Source organism: Gracilinanus agilis, chromosome 1, assembly GCF_016433145.1.
Source record: "Gracilinanus agilis isolate LMUSP501 chromosome 1, AgileGrace, whole genome shotgun sequence".
Classification (NCBI taxonomy): domain Eukaryota; kingdom Metazoa; phylum Chordata; class Mammalia; order Didelphimorphia; family Didelphidae; genus Gracilinanus; species Gracilinanus agilis.
Genome location: NC_058130.1, coordinates 412,946,626 through 412,965,780, shown reverse-complemented (window position 1 = coordinate 412,965,780; position 19,155 = coordinate 412,946,626). Strand labels below are relative to the sequence as shown.

The 19,155-nt window shown below is 37.0% G+C and overlaps 1 protein-coding gene across 1 annotated transcript in view; it reads left to right on the top strand.

The window, feature by feature from the left end:
* The window catches only part of PIK3C3 (phosphatidylinositol 3-kinase catalytic subunit type 3), a 201,814-nt gene that overhangs the window by 176,392 nt on the left and 6,267 nt on the right, over positions 1-19,155 (top strand). The gene's annotated exons all lie outside the window — the stretch shown is intronic.

Here is a 19,155-nt window from a genome sequence, read left to right as displayed (position 1 = left end):
TCTTGTCCTCACCACTTTCTACTCCATAGACTTGAACTGGGCCTGCTTCCCTCCTCTAAAGCACATTGTTTCTGTCCTCTCAAATGCTTCTCCGAGTTCCTTGTGCTGCTGAGCTGCCCTTGCTCATAACAACCTTCATTATTGGTGCACAATCCATCTGCTCTTCTCCATTAGGGATGAAACATTGTCTGTACTCGTCTCCTTCATTTTCAGTGGTGAATATCAATATCTTAAAAATATTAGCCCTAGAGCATGAAGTTTTGGCAGTTGTGGCTTTGCCATTTGTGCAGTTTCAGAATGGAGCCACGTGTTGGTGCCTAAGGTGTACTGTGCTAGAGACATTGGGAAGCTAGAGTTCCCAGGTTCCACACTACTTGCGCTTAACCTGTGGTGATTACTGCCCATTTATCCCAATTAAAGAACCATTAAGTAGTAGGTAGCATGGAGTATTGAGTACCAGGCCTAGAATCTAGAAAAACTGATTTAAATTTGTCTTCAGACACTTTTTAACCATGTGACCCTGGGCAAGTCATTTAATCCCAATTTCCTAGCCTTTGACCTTCTCTAGAATTGTTCTTGGACAAAAGGTAAAAACTTCACAAATAAATAAGAAGTAAAGGAGCAGCTAGGTGGCACAGTAGAATACAAGGTTTAGAGTCTGTAACACTCATTTTCATGAGTTCAATTTCTAACTTAGACCGTTACTAGTTGTGTTTTCCTGGGAATGTCACAACCATGATTGCTTAAAAATAAAAAGCCATCTGGAGAGTTAAAGGGATTTTTTCCCCCACAGTGTATTTATATGGATAAATCTTAGGTTTAGAATCCTGTTTCAAATGTGGCCTTCAGAGGTATTAGAGGAATCTAAACTATCAGTCTCCTTCTTCCCTAAAGAGTTACTCTTCCATATTAATTCATTTGATTTTTTTAACTGTCCTTATCTATAACTTTATCAACATAGAAATCATGTGGAAACTCCTTTTTTCTGCTGAATGTTGACAGCTGTCTGTAACTTATGGAAACATTAGTTTCCTGAGACACTGAGGAGTCTTACCCATGGTCACATAGCTACTATGCCCCAGTGGTAGACTTTCAACTAAACTCTTCCTTATTTACAGGTTGTTCCTGTACTCAGCTGTTCCACAGTGCTGCATATTTATGCAGGGGCCTTTCCTGGACCCCTTTCTCTTCCTGAGGCAGCCAGGGGGTACATTGTGCACAGAACACTGGGCTTCAGGCACCAGCTGTGTGGCCTTGGCAAGTTATTTAATCACTATTTACCTCACCTTTCTCATCGGTAAAATAGGAGTAAAAATAGCAACAACTTCTCAGGGTTGTTGCAACAACCAAAGGAGAAAATATGCAAGCTGTTGTTATTATTATTCTTCCCTCTCTCTTACCTATACACATGCATGCCCACTAAATATTTATTTGAAGGAATGAAAACTTGTTGTTTAGACATGTCCTTTTCTTCGTGACCCTGTGAACTATAGCATGCCAGTACTGTCCATGGAGTTTTTCTTGGCAAAGATATTGGAGTAGTTTGTCATTTCCTTTCCTAATGGATTCAAACAGAGGTTAAGTGACTTGCCCAAGGTCACACAGCAAGTATGTATCTGGGGCTGAATTTGAGCTCATGTCTTCCTGACTCCAGGCCCAATGATCTATCTTCTGAGCCATCTAGCTGCCTCTGAGAAACTATCACATTTTATGCTAGCCAAGTGACTTGTTCCATGGCATCAAAATATGCAGTAACAATTACTTCTACCTGTTAAATTAATGATACTCAAAAAGTATCATCTTTGAAGTAAGAGAATAATGAAAAAATGAAGTGGAGTTAGCTTAAACCTTGTGTGATGGTGGGGAGATGAAGAGCTGGGGAGTTCCTGGCCTACTGCCAGTTTTGTACAGAAATTAGAACCAGAGATGTGATACCATGAATTTGGGTACTGTGTAGTCATTTATTGAGAGCTCTACCCCTACCTCATGGAATTTTACCATCACCTCCAGAAAGACAGACAGGTAGGGAAACACATCTTTCAGAAGTTTTCAACACTGTGCCTTTGCTTGTGGATAACTGGAGTAGTTATCCTGAAAACTGAGACAATATAGATTTTTTGTTGTCCTCACTCCTTCCTTATCAGCTCCTTGGTGTAAAGGAAAAATTATTATTCTTCATGTAATTAGAATAATAGAAAATTTATAAAGGTTTCATATCTAAGAGTCAAAGTTTGCAGAACTTTGTTTTCTTCTGAAAGAAACTCTCTCCCCCCCCCCCCCCCCCTATCCTATGGAAGTCCCTTAGTGCAGATTTGGGTTTGGATCAGTGATGTCCCAAACAGTGGTTCTGGCTTAGTCTATAGACCCAGGGGTCAGCCACACCAGTCCTCTGTAAGTTTAACACAAAAATCTGATTGTAGTTTGATGTTATTCAAATACACAATGTTTACTTTATAAATAGCAGGATGGGTAGAGGACCAAGGACCAGGATAAAAGGAGCTCCCTAAGCTACCAGGTTCTAGCTCCTCCCACTCAGATACTGGTCCGTAATGACCTGCTTGGTCCCAACACCGTTGGGCTACTCTTTTTACTCTATCTGCCTGAACCCATATAGCTAACTAAAATCTGACTAGCTTGTCCAAAAATGACAGCAAAGTTCAGATTGTAAGGTTTAGCTAAAAGCCAATAGGCTTAAGCGGAGAATGGTCTGGCTCGGAGTATGGCAGACAGATTCTGTGCCAGCAACTTCTCTCACTCACATGAAATCTCTAGGAACTGGGCCTCAGCACTAAAACAAGATCAGGATAAGAGTCAGGATCAGGTAAAGAATCTCTGGATTCCTGGATCTCAGGTAGGTCCGGAGCTCAGCCAAAACCCCTGTAACATATCAAAATGGCCACCAGAAGTTTCTTTTTCCCACTCACAGCGTCCCAAGGCAAAAAGCTCCCCCTGGGAATCTCTGTCCTCTTCCTTATTCTTTCCTCTCATTCTGGAATACAACCCCAAATGGTTCTAGGCATGCAGTCAATTGCCTTTGCAAACAGTCTCTTACAAGGTTCTTGCATGTCTGTTACCCCAGAGTTTTTGCAAGTTTGCCTTCGTCTAGCTTTATTTTAACACTTCACATAATCGATTAGGAAGGCTGACAGGTAACATCAATGAAATAAGAACAATTCTTGTCATGAAATATAACTTTTTTCATAGCATACTATAAGGGAGGCTGTAGAAGTTAAGGAATCAGATAATAAGAAAAATAAATGGGATAACCCAAGTGAAGAAATTAATAGAGTAAAATGGAATGATAAAAAGTCAAATCCCATCCTCAACTTCTCCAGCATCAACAGATCCCTGGAAGTAACTGACTTTTCAGAAATTTGTTCAGTAACATTTAGTAAATTATATTAAATTATTTGTGTATATATCTTTCCATGATGCAGATATCCCTTACTTTGTAAAATAAATATCTTATTGCTAAGATTGGCTACAAAGTGCATTTCTATTAAAGAAATCTTTGTGTTTTTACTTGTGTTATGAAATCAGAGATTAATTCCCTTTGAGAATAATTCTTAATAGAATGAATTTAAAGATAGTAATGAGTAAGAGATACCCATAGCTTAAATTAGCATTTCTTGTTACTTTAAGTATTATAATTCAAAAGTGGCATTCATTTTTTCACAATGTTCTCTATACATAGCGCTGCCTATGGTACCTCATGTGTGAAAGAGATAATTGGTCTTATTTGATCCATCCAAAATATTGCTATCAGATGAACCTTCCCCAAATATTACGAATGCCACCACTGTTTCATCAGTGCTACCATTACTCAATAACCTTTCTTCTTTTGAGGTTTGCTTTATCCACATTTGTCACCCAATTAAGATCTACCATACTTTCTCAAGAATTCAGTACCTGGGGCAGCTGAGTGGCTCAGTGGAGAGCCAGTCCTAGAGACAGGATGTCCTAGATTCAAATCTAGCCTTAGACACTGCCTAGCTATATGATCCTGGACAAGTCACTTAATCCCCATTGCTCAGTCCTTACCACTCTTCTGCCTTGGAACCAATACACAGTATTGATTCTCTGACAAAAGGTAAGGGTTGTTTTTTTTTTTTTTTTTAAACCCTTGTACTTCGGTGTATTGTCTCATAGGTGGAAGATTGGTAAGGGTGGGCAATGGGGGTCAAGTGACTTGCCCAGGGTCACACAGCTGGGAAGTGGCTGAGGCCGGGTTTGAACCTAGGACCTCCTGTCTCTAGGCCTGACTCTCACTCCACTGAGCTACCCAGCTGCCCCCTGTTTTGTTTTTTAAAGAAGTAGTTCAGTATCTAATTCATAATCTTCCTCTACCAAAACTCCTACCTTTATATTAGGAAACATCTGCATACATATTAATGTTTTCATAACTTACTCAGCTCTCACGACTTTTTCTTTGGTCCTATCTCAGCTGCACACAGGAATAGACAGTCCATGATCTTCTGTTTTCCACTTCCATAATCAGATAACTCAAATTATTTTATCTGAGTGTAATTTCCCTTCCATCTCACTATCCTTATTCCTTACTCATTCCACCTCCACGAAGACTTTCTTGATCTCTCTAGATCAGGGGTCGGCAACCTTTTTGGCCGTGAGAGCCATAAAAGCCATATTTTTTAAAATGTAATTTCATGAGAGCCGTACAGTGCTCACAGTACACGCTCCGGTAACAGTGTATGAAAAAAAAAATGACTTTATGGCTCCTGCAGAAAGAGCCATACATTGCCCACCCCTGTACTAGAGTACCTTATATCTGTTTTGCATATGTGTTTATATCTCCTTTGGCTAGATCATAAGTTCCCTGAATCTGCAACATAATGAATGCTTAATGTTTACTAATTAAATGGTTTACTTAAAATGTAAAACTTAACAAAGATTTCTCAATTACAAGTTTCTTAGCTTGGCCCTTAATGCTTGTTACTGCTCTGCTGTACCTATACATTCTTATCTTATTTTCTACACGGTTTAATTTGATTCAACAAGTATTTTTATATATGTATTGTGATAGACAATATAAATAACATTCCCTGCTCTATTCAAATTAGTGTCCTTACTGAATCCCCACATTCATAAGATCTTCATCCCAGCTTCCAAGCTTTCACTCATACAATACAATATTATGAAATAGAAAGAGCACCTACATCTGGCATCTGACTACTCTTTTAGGTGAACATAAGTATATAAGTTGCAAGATAGCCTGCACTGCATAAACATAAGAACTTATTAAATTTAATCTTGTTGAGTTTGTCCCAAAATTCTAGTCTCGTTCTTTTTTGGATCTCAACTCTGCCATCCAGCATGTTAGCTAGCCACCACTTTCTGTCATCTACAAATATGATAAGCAATCCATCTGTTTCTTTATCTTAGTGATAAAAATATTGAAACACATGTTCTTTGGACAGGCCATTAAAGACCTTCTAAGTTGACATTGTATCACTAATCCCTAATATGCCCTTTATCTCTCTATCTCATTGGCAAGAATAACATGAGATATTGTATCAGATATTTTGCTATTATCTCTAGCATTCACCTGATCTGCCAGTATACCAATCCTACCAGAAAAGGAAATAAAATTAGTCTGGCATGACTCCAATTTGATGTAGCCCTACTGTAGCCCTACTGATTCTTTGGTATCATCACTTTCTTTCCTAAATTCTCAAAACCCCTCCCCTTAATAATACTTTCCAGAATTTTGCCAGGAATTAACTAAGTTAAGAAGTTCTTAACATATATTACAGACTTTATTCTCTTCCCTTTCTAAATATTTTGGTGGAGAATTGAGAAAGGCAGCATTACATTATTTCTCTGCAGACCTATAATACCAAATCCATCCTCTAGGATCTAACTGCTCAGCCATTAGTCTCATCTGCTAGTTGCTTAAATTTCTCAGATTGTAGTTCAACTGGACTTGGTAACATGAATTTATCAAGGAAAGTTAGGTGTTCTTTTGCCACCTCCTTATTTCTCTTGCATTTTAACTCCCTTTTAGCCAATTTTGTTCTCTTCTTTCTCATTCAGAAGTTATTCTTCTTGGTAGAATTTTCATTTTTAAATCAGAGGTAATATAGAATTAAAATAGTTTTCCCTTTCCTTTACCATCCTTTATCACCATTCTCTTTATCCTTAGCGCAGTAGTCATATTCCTTCTATTATTGTCCTCTTTTCTCTCGTGTACCTTGAAACAAAAAAAGAACAAAAAACCCTTGTGTTTTCCTTAGCCAAGGCCCTCTGCAGTCTTGTTCTAGCCTACCTTTCTTGATTTATTTCATATTACACCTTTTAACATATTCTATATTCCAACAAAAATGACCTGGAGAATATCAATTGAGCTTGAAGAAAGCTTCAAGAAGAAACCTTTCTTCAAGCTCAGTTTATATTCTCCTGGACTTCCTTTACATTTATACACTGCCTCTTATGGCAGGAACCCATTTCTTTCTTGCTTCCTTTTGTTCAGTTCATTCCCTTCTCTTTTAAAACCCAGATGAGGTACCACCTCTCCATTAATTTTTCTCCGATTTCCCATCCCTCCACACCCCAACTAAAAATATCCACCCTGATATTGTGACACACAACCCATCTTACATTGTCATTATTTGCACATAACTTATTGCGTGATAAAGTTTAAGATTCCTTTGGTTAGGGACTTTAATCTTTTATCTCTTTATCCTTAGCCTTACACATACCTTTGTGCCATTTAGGTGTTTAATCAGTGAAGGTTGATTTGAATTGAATTGAAGTATGCAGTCCAGCAGTCTCAATTGATCAACTTCACTGCATTACAGCACAGTTCTTTGTTTTGCCATAGTAAACACAGCCTTAGAGAAAAATGTATTCTCAATGGAGATCTACATGGTGTAAGGGTGAAAAAGGGGTTTTATGGGTTCGATATATTAAAAGATGGTCACCAAAGGGTTGAACTATTATCAATCCTCAATTAAGAATAATTTCAAATCAAAATTGACTTTTATGGAAGTTTATTTACATGAAGGGGTGGGGGGGGGAGAAGAAAGGAAATAAGAATCTATCCCACTAATTAATCCAGGTAGATCTTAACCCTCAGCCAAAGGTTAAAGGGCCTGAGGCCCAGAGGTGAATAGAGTTTCTTAATAGAAGTTAAGGAAGATTCAGTCTTTAAACTCACCACGTGGAACAATTTCAGTCATGAACCAGCAAAGCTCCCTCAGGTCCCCTTCACAAAACCAGAAGCCTCTCACTCACTCAACTCCCTCTTTTAAAGGGGTCACTTATGTGTCACTTCCAGTGCCTTCCCCTAGCCTGAGTGTCCAATCATAATAGATGATTCTCATAGACCAACTAGGGGGTGGGTCAGTTGATTCTGATTACTCACTCTAGCACATGTGGGTTAGGACCTCCCAAGATTCTCTCACCTTTGGTGATTAAATCTAAAGATGGGCAGTGTAGACTTAATCTAATTATCACAATGGGAAGAAACAAGTCTGCTGCATTCCATCTCCCTTCACCATTTTTATTTTGTCTATAGGAGTGTGCACCCAAAAATGGGAATAAACATAGCTATAACATGAAGATGTTAAATTAAGTCAAACTTTGCTTAGATCTTGTGGCCCAGGGACACTAACTAGAATCCTAGCTGCACATTAATCTTTTCCACTATAGAATGTGACATTAGTTGGTTCTTGACTAATCTATTGAGAGGAAGTTCATTTTTCTTTGATGGCTGTCACACCATCACTCCTACATTTAGTTAATATATTTGCCAAGCAGTGATACTAATAAATTACATACTCTCAGATTTTGATGTTGGCTATCCATTTCTGGAGTCAAGGCTAATATAATATGCATGCTTCTCAATTTCCTTTCACCTATTTTGTATAGCATCCCTAAAGCAATAGAAGAGTTTTTAAGACCCTTAAAATCACATCTTAAAACTTTTCTCATGATACTATGATAAAAACTGTACACATAGCAGTCAGGCAGTCAGTGGATGTTTATTGATAGATTATTTTAATTTGATTCAGGTTAATTTAAAGAGACAAGCTGACAGTTCATCAAAACAAGATTTTTAAAAGCAGTGTAGTCTAATGTAAACAAAATATATAATTTTTGATTGCTTGCTCCAGACATATCATCTCTTGTCAAAAAGCAGAGCAGCTAATAACTTCTTGATCTACCTGAGTGATAATTTCATCCTTCAAAAGTCAGATGTCAAATTCTACTCGTTATGTGATTCTTATTAGCAGGAACTGATCATTGGAGTGTAAGTAATGGGAACATTGGAGGGAAATGACCAGTGTCTCCTAGGGTATTGTAATAAAAATAGTGAAGAAATCTCAATATAATCTGACATGTGTCCTAGACTTTTTGAAAGCATGTTTCAAAGTGTTGAGAGGAAAGATAGGTATGATTCCAGTGGACAAAAAGCTCCATAGGTGAAGTCAGCTCAGGAAGATGCTCAAGAATGAAATTATTTAAATATAAATATAAACAACTACAATGAAAAGGAAAACTGCTATTTGTCTAAAGAATCCAATCAGTGTGCACTGAGAATTCACTAACCAAATTAAAATAGACACACACATGCATGTACACACAGAAAATTGAACCTTCACAAGTACTCATTAATTTTATTTTCTGAGATCTTTTTTCAGTGCTCTTATCTCTGTCATCTCATGTGTTTGACTTATCTTCCCTAACTCTGTCACCAACAAACTTGATGAGCATGCCATCTATGCCTTTATACAGATCATCAATTAAAAAATATTCAACAACACAGACCTCCATAGACTTCTGGAGACTTTTTGCCAAGTTGACATTGAATCATTAACAACTTTTCTTTAAAGACAGTTTGCCCAACCAGTTTTAAATCCATCAAATTGTATTATTGACTAGAGAAGATTCAGGAGGAACATAATAATTGACTTTGAGTAGTTTAAGGTTGCCTTGAAGAAAAGATAATAGATTTGTTCTGTTTGACTCCAAAAGACAGAAACAGGATCAATGGATGGAAATTGCAAAAAGGCAAATTTAGGCTTGATATTAAGGAAGAGTTTTTAATAATTGGAATGGGTGCCTTGAAAGATTTTAAGTTCTCCCTCCCTGGAGGTCTTCAGGCACTTGTTGGATATATTAAAATAGAGGGCCTTCTCTTCTATGGATTGGACCAAATGACTCTTCCAATTCTCAAATTCTATAACATGTTAAAATAGATTTTCTCCCAAATGACAGACAATTTAAAGAGGCTTGAAAGGATTTTGTTATATTGAAATTCTGAAATGTCTTGTTTTCTTACAGAAGGCAATTTCCTAGGTAAAGTGGTTAGCAACAAATCTGTGTTAAAAATGTAGATTTCCACTTTAAGTGTGTGTACATACCAATACCTGAGTAATGTATTTGCAAAATGCTCCTTTCAAGGTTGTGTGTCATAAAAGTGCATAACCTAGAACTCTGTCCTAAAAGAACAATTCACAAAGTTCATTTTCTAGCTAACCTTTAAAGATAGAATTTAGATGAATTTCCAGGCCTGAAATTAGAGTTTAACAATATCCTCTCTCTTTGAATAAGGGTTTATTCTTTGCTTTATACTCTTTCCCCCTATATTACTTTCTCATTCTGACCATTATTAGAAGGATTAAATTGACAGGGCCAGGAGAAGGTATTGACATTGATACCGGGAATTGATGAAGTCCTAGAGGTAATCTGAGGTGAGAGATTCAGAATTGATTTCATCTTGCAGAATGGTGAGTTTCTGGAGATCATGAAGTACAGAAAAATAACTGGATAGAAAAAGATGGTGTGAATTCCTAAAGAGCCCTCCTTCTATGGTGGAATATCTGTGAAAATTTCTTTATTTTCCACTCTTACCCTGACTAATCAGAAGGAGGGATGAGACCCAGGGGCAGGAGATGCTGAACAGAAGTGAATTTCAGAATTGATTTCATCTTGCAGAGTGATGAGTTTCTTCAGGAATGCAGATGGGTGAGAAATGAATATAATGTCCAGCATAATTTTGCCCTAGTCAGATAGTATTGTATTATGTTTAGCTTTGGATAAGGCACCTCATTTTGGAAAGTACATTAACAAATTGAAGAGCATTTAAGGAGGGAAACCAGGATAGGGAAGATCACATTACAGGAAAAATGGATTGAAGCAACTAGAGAGTTTTGCCCTAAAAAAAGAGATGACTTTGGGAAGACTTGATAGCTGTAGGAAGTGATTGGTCTTTTACTATTTGTCTTTATGGGGCAAGACTAGAGATTCTGGGATGAAGTTGCAGAGAGTCAGGTGTAAAAAAATTCATAAGAATTAAACAAGTCATAGTGACCTCAGCTTCCTCCAGAAGTGATAATGTCCCTGTCACTGGAGATCTTCAAGCAAAGGCTGAGTGACTATTTGATGGGTATTGTTGAATGAAAAGCATACAATTCAGAGCAGGAACAGTTTGGTTTTTATCTGAATTGCCGGCACCTAGTACATTGTAGATGCTTAATAAATATTTGCTGATTGACCTTATATGTGAGTTTGTTGTTTAAATATGAATTGGACTAAATGGATTCATTCTGAGGTCCTTTATGTGTTGAAAGTAGAAAAGTGCAGACTAGTCTACAGACTACTTATATGTTTATGAATGTTGGATATTTACTAGTTTTTTCATTAGCCACCAATATATTTGTCTAAATTCTATCTGAACATTGGCTAACAGTCTTCTTTCATAAAAACCTATGCTATATGATACTGCAAAAGATCAAATAATATCAAATACTCTTGTAAGGAAATACCATTAACCACTAATTATATAGTAACTTGCCATACTACTGCTGGATTTGTGCCCCAAATTGATAATAAGGAAAAAGACTTATACAAAAATATTTATAGCCATGTTCTTTGTGGTGGCAAAAAATTGGAAAATGAGGGAGTGTCCATTGATTGGGGAATGGCTGAACAAATTTTGGTATCGGGTGGTGATAGAATACTATTGTGCTGAAAGGAATAATGAACTGGAGGGTTTCTGTGTGAACTGGAAAGATGTCCAGTAACTGATGCAGAGTGAAAGCAGCAGAACCAGGAGAAAATTGTACACAGAGACTGATATATTATGGCACAGTCAAATGTAATGGACTTTTCTCTAGCAGCAATACAATGATCCAGTACAATCCAGAGTAATTTATGAGGAAGAACGCTGTCCACATCCAGAGAAAGAACTGTGGGAGTAGAAACACAGAAGAAAAACATATGATTAATCATATAGTTCGATGGAGATATGATTGGGGGTTTGATATTATAAAAGATCACTCAACTGCAAATATGAATAATATGGAAATAGGTTTTGAACAATGATACTTTTATAACCCAGTGGAATTGCTCATCACCTCCAGGAGGGGAAAGGAAAGAGGGATGGGAAAAAATAATGGATCATATTAACCGTGGAAAAAATGTTCTAAAGAAAGGAATAAGAAAGAGAGAGAGAGAGAGAGAGAGAGAGAGAGAGAGAGAGAGAGAGAGAGAGAGAGACAGACATATTATTGCTCGATCTCAATCGATCTGGGTTGGAGTCTCTTTGCTGCCTCTTATGAGCTCTGGGTCTTACCTAAGTCAGTACTTGGAAGCCTGTTTTTCCCATCTCTAGAGTAAGGATAATAATATTTATATTACTAATTTAACATAATTTTATAAAAATAAAATGATATCTACAAGACACTAAAGAATATATACCGCTATTATTACTAATAGTAATTTAGTTATCATTTTCATTGAGGCCATACTCTTTTTCTAGCAAAGTCAGCCAGTGAAAGTAAATCTACTGAGTGTCTCTAGTATAAAGCACCAGATTTGTGAATAATGCAGGTACTTTTTCAACATATTACTCAAGGGAGACTGTCTTAATTTTGATAATCCATGAGAACACAGATGCCATTAAAATCACAATTTCAAATTTTGCTGTTAATACTTGGTGTTTTAATTTCACTTTTAGATTTGACATATACTGTTGTAATATGCATTTAATATGTAAATATGTAGATGCAAGATACAATTTATAGCACTGTTTCTAGTATGATACATTACTTCCTAAAGTCTGAAAAGTCTTAAGTTTAATTGGATTCTTCCTTGCTTTATGAGAATATCTGGTTAGCAGCTTTTTCCTAGTTTTTTTCAAATTAGATCATATATTAATGATCTTTCTGAAAGCTTCTCTGTTTTTATAAATAGTATCCATATATAATTATATTCCTTTTGCAACCTTAACCTCTTCTTCCCCTTTTACTTTTGTTCTGTCTACTTCAGCTCCGTCTACAGTCAACATGGGGATTCACTATGGTTTTAAACCTTGGCAACCAGTGGCAAATTTCTGTAATGTGAATAACAGTTACTCTAATTGCAGTGTTGAAAAGGCAAATATTTATATACTTTAAGTAGGACTCATATTTAGTATTCCTAAATCCATCCCTACATATATTGGTTTCTACACCCCTCTATTCTTTTGTCCAAATATCACATCACTTTTATTGGTAAGATTGTAGCCACTTCAAATTTGAAGATGATACCCTGATGGGGAATGGATTGAGTAAGAGTTTGGGCCATAAATCTCGTTTGCCTCATACAGGTTTGAATCACATATAAATGAAAGGCAGCAGGTGCTTTGCAGTATTTTATTGAACAAAACATTGTGTCCAAAGGCCATCCAGGAACAGCTTAGTCTAAGGTCAGGTTGGTAACTAGGCCAGTAATTCATTCTTTCAGCCTTTCATATTACCTGTGTTTTGTACCAGTTATCTATATAGCTGAGGGAATTTTTGTTTTGTTTTTGTTTTTCCTGGCATGTTAAAAAAAAGAGGTTTTAGGTAACACCAAAGAATTATGTAAAATCAATCTGTTTAATTTAACAGCCAGTCTACTCATAAGCCATTTGAGTTGGAACTGGCATTAGTTTTTTGGTTTTTCACATAGATCTAAGCTAAGTTTATCATACATTAATATTCTTGAGTATAAGCAGCAGTTTTGAAATGCACTTCTAGTTGGTTATATATGGCATTTTTTTTTTAACCCTTACCTTCCGTCTTGGAGTCAATACTGTGAATTGGCTCCAAGGCAGAAGAGTGGTAAGGGTAGGCAATGGGGGTCAATTGACTTGCCCAGGGTCACACGGCTGGGAAGTGTCTGAGGCCAGATTTGAACCTAGGACTTCCTGTCTCTAGGCCTGGCTCTCAATCCACTGAGCTGCCCCCTATATATGGCATTTTAATGTTTCTCTTCCATTCCTTTCATCTGACCACCCAATAAAGATATCCTTCAGCTAGACAAGCAGCTTAGATAACTTGGTGAATAGAGGGGTCACTGGGAGCAATTAATACTACATGAATATGTAGAATCATGTTTGTTTTGCCCATTGGCCAAAACCAGTCTTGAATTACATTTTCCCATATGTATTCTCTCAGTGCTCAGCAATCAGTACTGCTGCAAAAACAGCAATTAAACCGACAATGTTTTTTCTCTCCTTTTTTTTTTTAAACAGGCATTTGTTACATGACAAATGTGCTGAGGCCGTATGGTTAGTTGATTATTGGAACAGCAGTGGTCGGCAGAATGCCCTGCAATTTTCAACTAAAATGCCCTTCAGTTTATTATCCATCTACATACATTTGTTTTCTTTATCTTCTCTAAAGAAGATTTGCAAACACTTGAACATAATCATTTAGGAGGTTTGCACCTGCTTAGTTAACAGTTTTTTAATATGGTTATTACAGTATCCATTGTATTTCAGTGTTCATTGCATGTATGTTTCTTATCAAAATGCTCAGAGAGCAGAAAGTGAGGTTAATAGTAGAGCACAGGTTTCATTTTTCTAAGTCTTTTCTTCAGATATTTGGAAGTTTTACTGTATCCACTAGAGATCATCCTAGAAATTGTCAAGCTATACAGCATTCCTTAATAAGTTTATAATTTGAATAAGTATGAAGGTGACAAGTCTCCTTTCATTTATATATCTTATTAATGCATATTTTCATTTGATTTGAGTTGTCATTCATTGAAATCTTGAGTTCATAGGATCACAGATGTAGAGCTGAAAGGATGATCAGTGATCATCTATTCCATCACTTCATTTTCTTAGAGATAAGCAAGTGGAGTCCCCGAGAGGTGAAGAAACTTAACAAAGATCATACAGATAGTAACTCTCAATTTTTCTGTTATTTTGGTCCTTGCTCTCTAAGCTACTGCATTGGAGATGTGGAAGACAAAGTAGTCCAAAAATTATAAATTTTAGGTATTTTAATTGGCCATCATGTAGTTTTGGGTTAGGAAAATACTGTGTAGGCTTCTTAACTTAGCATTAAAGTCTTTACACAGTCTGGTCCCAGTGGTTACTCTTTAAGTAAGAAGTGATAGTGGTTGGAACTACAGCTATGTAAACAGAGAAAAGGGATCAGATAATGAGTTGTAATGGCAGAAATACTAGCAACTGACAATTTATTGCATAGGTGGAATGCTGCTTCTCAGTCTTTTGCTGGGTCGTCCTCCAGATTATTCTCTCTAATCATAGCACATGCTCTATCTTGAACTACTTTCCCTCCTCCATCCCTGTGACTTCTCTTGGTGATCTCATCTGCTCCTAAAGAGTTAATAACCATATCTATGTGGACTATTCTCAGACCTGCCTTTGCTGCTCTGACCTCTCTGCTTGCCTCTAGTCACAGAGCTCCACCTGCATCTCAGGTGTCTCAAATTGGATGTCCAATAGACATCTTAAAAACTCAACATGTCTAAAAGCTGAACTCATTATCTTTTCCCTTAACACCCTCCCGACCCACCTATGCAACCAACTTATTAATTTTGAGGGCAACATCATTCTTCCAAGCTCACAACTGGTGTTTTTATTCCCTCTCACTTCCCATATCCATTCAGGGCTTACTAATTTTACCTTTGTAATATCTCTTTAATGTGTCCCCTTCTCTCCTCTGACACTGCCACCCCTTCAATGCTGGCCCTCATCACCACACCTGGACTGTTAGTTACAATAGTCTGATGATCAGTCTGCCTGCTCCTAGAGTGCAAAATCCTAAAGTACATGTCATTCCCCCACCCTACCCCCACCCCCACTCAATTAACTCTTCAACCTCACTATAAACCCCAAAAAATATAAGGAATACTTTATTTGGCATTCAGAGCCCTTCCTAAAATAGCCTCCTGCTACTTTTTCAGTCTTCTTCCCCTTTACTACCTGCCAAATACTCTTTAATCCAGTGATACTAGCTGCTTGGCTGTTCCACGAAGTAAACATTCCACATCCTTCAGCTTCAGACATTTTCCCTGACTGCCCAATACCTAAAATGCTTTCCCTCCTTAATGCCTTTCCTGGCTTCCTTTAAATTGCAACTAAAATCCTATCACCTGTAGGAAATCTTTCCCAATGTCATAATTCTAGTGGCTTCTCTCTTTTAAAAATCCCCTAGTTATCCTGTTTTTAACTTGTTAGTACACATTTATTTGCTTCTTTCCCATTAAGTTATGAGTTCCTTGAGGGCAGGGAAGACTGTCTTTTGCTTCCTCCTATATCCCTAGCACCAAAGTACCTGGCTCACATTAGGCACTTAATAAATATTTATTGTAGTGGCAGCTAGGTGTCTTAGTGGATTGAGAGCCAGGCCTTTAGAGACCATAGGTCCTGAGATCAAATCTGGCCTTAGAAACCATATGTTTGACCCTGGGGAAGTCACTTAACTGTATGGTTCTAAGACAGAAGACAAGGGTTTTTTCAGATATTTATTTATTTATTCTCTGGCTGATGTGAGATGAAGGGATAGTAAGGAGGAAAAGAGAAAGCTAAGGAAATAAACTAGAGCAATTAGAGGTATGATGGTGCCTTCAATATTAGTGAGAAGTTCAGAAGAAAAGTGGGTCTTATCGAACATGAAGTCAGTTTTGGATATGATAAATATGAAATGTAACCAGGACATCTATTGGAAATATTCAATAGATAATATGTGGAATGGGACTATATCTCAAGAAAGAGTTTGGCTGAATATACAGAGATTAAATAGAAATAGAGCAAAGAGACTCTGGACAGAGCCTTGGAGTATACATTTAATTAATAATGGCTGTGTCATGAATGACTATCCAGCCAACAAAATGAAGAAGGAATAATCATATTAGTAGGAGAAAAGCCAAAAAAAGAGCAATGCTACACAAAGTTGGAGGTGAGACTATCTAAGAGGAGAAGGTGCTCCAGAGTGCTGCAGAGGTCAGAAGGAATGGATATTGAGAAAAGACCATGAGTTTTGGCAAATAAGAGATCATTGGTAACTTTGGAGAGAACACTTTCAGGTGAATAATTGAGTTGGAAAACAGATTGCAGAGAATTTAGAAAAGGAGGTAAGTGTAGTAGAGATGGACATGTTTGTAGGTAGTGGGAAAGAAACTAGTAGAGAGTAATTGAAGACTAGAGATTTATGGGGTTAGGGGCAGTCAATGGGAAAATGGAAGAGAAGACCAGCCTTTCATCAAGAACCGTGAAGGAGGAGATAGTACAAGATGCTGTTGCAGGGGCTAAAAAAGATAGAAAAGAGAGTTTTCAGTAAATGGCTTCAGGTTTTTTTTTAAGTCAAATATAAATTTAGGCCTTCAGCCTAGAGGGTCAAGAGAAAGAAGAGAGGTTTGGTACAGCTATTCTCATTAGTGAAATAAAGAATCAATTAGGGGAGGGGTAAGAGGAGTACCTCAGTACTAAGGAGATTGTACATAATGTACACAAACACATGTTGCTAATTTCTGAGCATGTTTCCTCTTATTTGGTTATTAAGGCATTAATAATAATAAAACAGCATTTAACATAACCTGCACCTTGAGCACCTATTAAATGCCTCAATCAGCAGTCACTTTTGGAAACTGAAAAAAAGAAGAACATTAAATGTATATTTCTATCACCTATAAAAACACTAAAAATACATGTCTTAGTTGTGATGAACTAATGATATCATCTTCCTATTTAACGGACAAGAAAATGAATTTTTTGTTGAAAAGTATTATCTTAAAAGACTAATTTAAAATTATCCTGGAGTTATAACATTTGATAAATATAATAAATACATTGTCTGATAAAGTTATACAATTAATATATTTTTTAAAAATTCCAAGTACGATCTTGTAACTGGAAAAAGATTTGAATTTTTTTCTATTAAATAATCAAGATGAATTTAAATCAAGAACATGAACATAGGCTAAAATGTGATGCTTTTACTCACGGGTCCTTGTTTTGCTCCCTGAAACTACACACATGATGATGGCTTTCCAGACATTTGAAGATTACCTGTTTCTCTGCCCATTTATTCTTTTCCAGGATAAGATTCCTCAGTTTTTTTAAAGTATTTTTTATAAAGTTTGCCTTTCAAAACCTTTACCATTCTAGTTGTTCCTTCTGGAAGTGCTTTAATTGAGTAGAATCCCAGAGGCCATCTAATTCAACCTATACCTGGTTGAGTATTCCTTCTGCAAAATCCCCAGCAAGTTGTCAATGATCTGTATGTATCTCAAGATCAGTACCCCATATAATAAGATTATCTAGCATTTGCATAGTGCTCTGAAATTTGCAAGTTATTTTATATATGTTATATAATTTTGGAATATAGTACGGTGGGACTGTCATGATCTTCCCAGAGTTGATGCATTATCCTGGTTTTAGTGCAATAAAAGTTTTTACTTCTGGCAGTCATGCTACATCATGACACTATCAATGGCTCATCTTGAATTTATAATCTCCGAAAACTGCCAAGTATTTATTTATTTTCTTTCGGTTGCTTTTTTCCCCAATCTGTTTTTATTGGAAAGGAAACATATGTAAATTATGTATCAGAAAATTAACCAAACATATCCATGAAATTAATTCCTGTACCCACAGTCCCCAGCATATGCGGTATTTACAGGCTAAAACTCTACAGAATCACACTTCAAAATGCTGCCTTCTAATATTCCATGCCCCACCTCTTTAGGAATGTCAACTCAATTCATCTTTGAAGGAACAGATAAATGGCACAGTGCTTGGAGCACAAGGCCTGGAGTAAGAAAGACCTAAATTCAAATCCAGTCTCATACACTATCTGTATGACCCTGGACAAGTCACTTAATCTCTGCCATAGTCATTTCTAAAATGAGGATAATAATTCTGCCTACCTCTCAAAGTTGTTGTGTTAATTTTAAAGCACCTAACATGTAGTAAGCTCTCTATAAAATTGGCTATCATCTTCATTATTATTAGTGAAGGGGGGCCTGTTAGAATCATAAGTGTTTAAAAATTTGAAGGGAAACTAATGGCTATCTAGTACAACTTGTTCTTAAAGTATTCCCTTTGTAGTATAACAAACAAGTTATGAGGTTTTACTTGGAATTTTTTTAAACATTTATTAATATTCATTTTTAACATGGTTACATGATTCATGTTCCTACTTTCCCCTTCACCCCCCAACCATGGCCGATGCACATTTCCACTAGTTTTGTCATGTGTCCTTGATCAAGACCAATTTCCAAATTGTTGGTAGTTGCATTGGTGTGGTAGTTTCGAGTCCACACCCTCAATCATGTCCACCCCGACCCATGCGTTCATGCAGTTGTTTTTCTTATGTTTCCTCTCCCGCAGTCCTTCCTCTGAATGTAGGTAGCGTTCTTTACCATAAATCCCTCAGAATTGTCCTGGCTCATTGTATTGCTGCTGGTACAGAGGTCCATTACATTCAATTTTACCACAGTATATCAGTCTCTATGTACAATGTTCTTCTGGCTCTGCTCCTTTTGCTCTGCATCAGTTCCTGGAGGTCTCTCCAGTTCGCCTGGAACTTCTCCAGTTTATTATTCCTTTTAGCACAATAGTATTCCATCACCCGCATATACCACAGTTTGTTCAGCCATTCCCCAATTGAAGGACATAACCTTCTTTTCCAATTTGTTGCCACCACAAAAAGCGCAGCTATAAATATTTTCGCACAAGTCTGTTTATCTATGATCTCTTTGGGGTACAAACCCAGCATTGGTATGGCTGGATCAAAGGGCAGACATTCTTTTATAGCCCTTTGAGCATGATTCCAAATTGCCAGCCAGAATGGCTGGATCAGTTCACAGCTCCACCAGCAATGCATTAATGTCCCAATTTTGCCACATCCCCTC